Genomic DNA, 5,187 nt, shown 5'->3' with positions numbered 1-5,187 from the left:
GTGGGGGCGTGTTAGAACGAGCCGTTTTAGGTAGGTGTGGCTGACTCTTAACTTTTATAAAGAATATCTCTTTGGATTTGAGACTTTAGTCTTTGCAACTTTACAGATCTTCTTTATGCACCAAGAGCTTGTAACACTTCAAAGAGAAAGGACAAATTGAAATAGCATCGTATGACCCCTTTAATGAGACTGCGTGTTCTTATCCTATGAGAAGACGCTTCGCTTAATTATTCACAACAGCATTTGTTGATTTTCTATGACAGACGCTTAGACTGTGAGACCGCGTACATTAACTGAGAGAAACGTTCATGGATCGAAGAAAGGAGTTCTATTCAGCCGTCATCGAGTCTGTCCTGTGCACTTCTGTAACTGTCTGGTTTGGCTCAGCTACAAAATCAGATATTAGAAGAATACAGAGGACAGTTCGGACTGCTGAAAGGATTATTGGTACTCCCCTGCTCAACCTTCAAGAATTGTATACATCCAGAGTGAGGAAAAGGGCTCCGAAAATCACTCTGGATCCCTCATCCAAGCCTTCTCCTTTTTGAGCTCTTCCCATCTGGCCGGCGCTACAGAGCTCCGAAAGCCACGACAGCCAGGCACAAGAAAAATGTCTTCCCTCAGGTAATCTACCTCATGAACAGTTAAAAGCTCCCCCCTACTGTTCAATAAAAAGATGTGCAATACCACATTTGTTTACTTAATACTATACCTATCGTATTCAATTTCTTGTAAATGCTATTCTATTCCATCTATATACGACAGCTGTACATATATATATATATATATATGTGTGTGTGTGTGTGTGTGTGAGTGTGTGTGTGTGTGTGTGTGTGTGTATTTAATTCACATATCTTTATTATTATTTGTGTGTTGTTGTTGTTGCGTACTGGAAGCTTCAGTCACCAGAACAAATTGCTTGTTTTGTTTTGTTTTACATATAATCTGTTGTTTTCTTTGAATAGAATGACAAACGTCCGAACACTAGCCTCTCTGATGCTTTGTGGTGCTTAACATAACCACCAGAGGGCAGAAGAGACACTGTGGTAAACAACCCTGCAGCCACAGTAATTCCAGCTCCTGCTAATGAGATAATGTGTCAAGACCACAGCGTCATTGTGTTAGCAAAACAAAATGTTCAAGATTTGGGTGATGGACAAATAAGAGAAAAGTGTGTGTGCGGATTCTCTTGAATTCCCTCCTGTTTTATCAGGAAACTAGATCCAGTCTCTTCATTGAAATTTTGTATGTTGATGTTTAATTATGATGCTGTTTGAATCTTTAAGTTAAATAATTAGCTACATAATCACAGAAATGTTCACATAGCCAAAGAGTAAAGTAAGAAGAGAAGAAAAAGATGAGAGAAGAGAAGAGAAGCCCTTTTGTAATGCCTGTTGGGAAACTGTTTTGTGTAGTTTGTCCAATTCTCCCGCTGATATCTTTACCGGAATTCCATAATCAATGTGAATCTAGATCACTGCAATCCAGGAAGACAAAAAAATAAAAAAAAATTGCCACTGGAATGTCAGCCAGCAGCAGCATGCCAGAGAAACCTGGATTAGACTACAAGATGAGTGTGTGTGTGTCTAAGGATTTGAACTATATCACACTGATCTCATTGTAGTAATTATACCCCAAAAAGAGAATGCTCCAAGTCCCAATGAAAAACAGGAAGCTATCATATTTCTGTTTTCATTTCCTGAGTTTTTTCTTTAATGGAGCCATCTAGAATTTTATGCTGTTCTCTTTCTCGCTCTCTCTGGGGAGTGAAACTTTGGCTTTATGCATCCAAGCCTGAAAGAGCTGCCAAAATGAATTCTGTTTTTTGACAGGCATTGCTTTTAAAGATGCATCTTTTTAATGCAAGATGTTATGAAGAACTGATATTAATTTAAACAAAATTAAAATAAAGTTCCTCTTGTTAGATATTTAATATAAGCATTTTCTTATCTCTGAGATGTGTGTGTGTGTGTGTGTGTGTGTATGTGTGTGTCCTGCTTAAATACTGTAAGTGAGTAATGGCTGCTTCAGTTTCAGTGACCTTCAGAAAAGTGGATTTCAAAACTGATGTATCGCCTATATCCCTTTCCCACAAACACATGTTAGTCTTTGTCGGGGGTCTGGCTGGTTGAAGTGTTGTCAGGTCCATGCATCATTGGTAACAGAATCCCCCTCTTCTGGCTCTCTTGAGAATCACTTTAAAAGCTCCTTCAGTGCGGCCCCCTTCCCCCAAAAACCCATTTAAGGGTCAGTTTCCTTGAGAGTTCTGGATGAGTGACTACCTGGGCAGGAGAAGCTATCTGACAAACAGATCCTATAGTGTATGTACTATCACATAGTAAAGGTTGCCACCAGAAGTATTTCACAACATTTTGTCTGTGCTAGATAATGGTAACAACACTTATGACATCAGAATCTAACCAATACTCTAAGTAGCCCCTTATACAAAAAAAAGCAAAAAAATTGCACTCTTTTAAATTTCTGACCTTTAATGAAAAAAGAATTGATCTCAATCGATTGTTTGAGATTTATTGTGTAACAGTGTAAGGATGCTTTTTATCCTATGTCCTCAGTGTGAAAAATAAACTTAATTGTGAAAAATTTAACAAAAAGATGTTTAATAATGACACTTTGGCCGGGGTTTTGAACAAATCAAAGCTGATTCATACTTTTTTTTTAAACTTTTACTCTGTTACCAAACTATGGTCTACCAATTGGTTGACAAAACACAGAACAGGCCACATCACCAACAGAAAAATCTAAAGAAACCTTTTTGCTATTTGGATTTCTCAATTTCTCGGTTTGTATAAACCATAAGGAAAGCAGATGTAAGGAATGTTTATATGCGCAAAATATAATTAGACTGTTGATTAAAACCGCAGCTGACATTCATGCCCAGCATTTGCATTATTGGGGGAAGAATTTTGCCCTCAGTTTAAGTCAGGCATGATATGATATTTATTACCAATCCTAAAGATATATATTTTTAAAATCGCCTGTGATAAAAGTGACAGTGAATATTGAATATGCTTTTCAAATAGCATATTTGAATAGATAGATAGATAGATTTTAGACTTTACTGAACCCTGAAGATAAATTTCGGTTGTGCAACACCCTGTGGCTTGAGGCTGGAAGGGTGTCCCCTCGTTCCTGCAATCAAGCCCCTCTAAACCAGGAAAATGGTTCTAATTATGGCCCGGAAGCTCTCTCTGTTCAAATCCATTTACACTGACACGAGACTATCGACGTAAAAGCGAATTCGTGCTGATCACACTGCCGAATATTCCAGAAATGTTGGTTTTCATACGCGGAGCTGGAAATGTAGAAAATGTAATTTGCTTGTCTGTGTCTGGAGTTTTCGCTAAAAAAAGAAACAAAAGTTCACACTTGTTTTAAATTGGCTTGACAATGTTTTGTAGTGGTATGGTGTGGACGAGGCGTTTGGGGTGGAGGGTCTTTAGAGCGGATCTTGTGGATCGTGTCAATTTTCAGTGGCCCAGAACTGACATAATAAAAAGAAAAAAAAATCAGCAACACTCCCCCTTTCTCCCTCTGTCTCCATTTCTCTCATTTTTGTTAAGTCGGTCAGCGTAATGAACTAATAAATGTTTATCAAACTTAGTTACAAGGCTTAAAGTGACTCAATGTGTCCGATTTGGCCTTTTTTATATTTCGTTTTACTGAACAATGGTCAAAAAAGTCAAACTCGGCCCTGTGCGCAGCCTGGCGCCTCTTGGCGTCTCTCAGCCCTCTGCAGAAGGGCCAATTCTTCTTGTTGATGTTTCAGGCGTTCTCATTTTTCACGCGCTCATGCCCTCTTTAGGCTCGGACGTGTCACGTGGAGAGAAATCCAGCACTGCGTCATTCCGTGATTAGCTCGCCCCGGTCTGTTCTGAAACCGGCCAGCAGAGCAGAACTGCATCTACAGATCCGTTTCGTTTCCTCCCCGGAGGACGGACGTCAAGGCCTGAAACTGGAGACCTTGAACACACACACACTGCAGTTGATAGGCTACTAAACAATGATTAAATTATAACAAGCACCTCCATAGCCTTGCATGCAGCATCTACGTCGCCTTCCATTTTTCTCAATACTATCACAGTTTCTATATATTTCACTTATAATTATTTGTACTAGTGCTTTGAGTTAAAGCCGTTCTATTTGATTTATCATATCACCACCCCCTCCCCTCCAAAAAAACAAACCACTGTGTGCTACTAATTGGGTGACATTTTCACAGCTTATTAATTGCGTGAACGTGTAAGGACAGATTCAAGAGTGTGTCAAATATGCAAAACGGGAGATGCAGAAAAACATACGTTTCCGAATATTTTTTAATGTAATTCAGTGACACATCGCAGAAATTAAGTATTAAGTAGGTTGTGATATTCTAATATATTATTCTTGACTTCGTTTTGCTAATTACTAAATTATAGAATACCTATAATGATTCACAAATGTGCAAATATTTCCTTCCATGAGTTGATTCAAGTTCATTCTGTCAGTTGAACTTACTTGACCTTGAGAGAGAATAGTCTTATTTTATTGATGAATCTAATTATATCGACTATAATTGAATGTAATTAAATCTACATCGACTTTACTTCTGTCAGTTATCTTGTGTATGTACTGTATATAATAGTTATAAGGCCGACACTCTTAAGAATGTCCCCAAAAATGTAAAATGTTCCTGAAATGTCAAGAACTTCTTTAATCTCTAAAGGACCATAAAGAAACTCAAGAACACCATAAAACTAAAATTGTATCGTTTGTTTGTTTTTTGTTAAGATACACACACACACACACACACACGCACACACGCACACACACACACAACATCCTTATAAGTGCAACATAAATGTCATCGTATTTCATGTTTAGTAGTCCGCGCTCCACCACTGTGAAGGTGTAAACTGTTTTCTTTTCACTGAGTGTGTGTTTATGAGTTTTCTGTGAGGTGTAAATTAAAGACTGAGCGGAGGAGAATCCACCGCTAATTTTGCAGCAGCTTGAGAGATAAAAAGCTATCCAGTACTACCAGTTCAAGTTTTAAAATAATATTGACTACGGGAGCTTTTATTTTCATTTTAATTCGTTTTAAACAGCAACATTTTTTCAGTAAGAGTTGCATTGTTGAATGCACTTTAAACATGATTTGATTGCATTTGTTTTATTTTCAGACCTTTA

This window comes from Sinocyclocheilus grahami, unplaced genomic scaffold (assembly GCF_001515645.1).
Source record: "Sinocyclocheilus grahami isolate Dianchi unplaced genomic scaffold, SAMN03320097.WGS_v1.1 scaffold351.1, whole genome shotgun sequence".
NCBI lineage: Eukaryota > Metazoa > Chordata > Actinopteri > Cypriniformes > Cyprinidae > Sinocyclocheilus > Sinocyclocheilus grahami.
Note: the sequence above shows the minus strand (reverse complement) of the source record.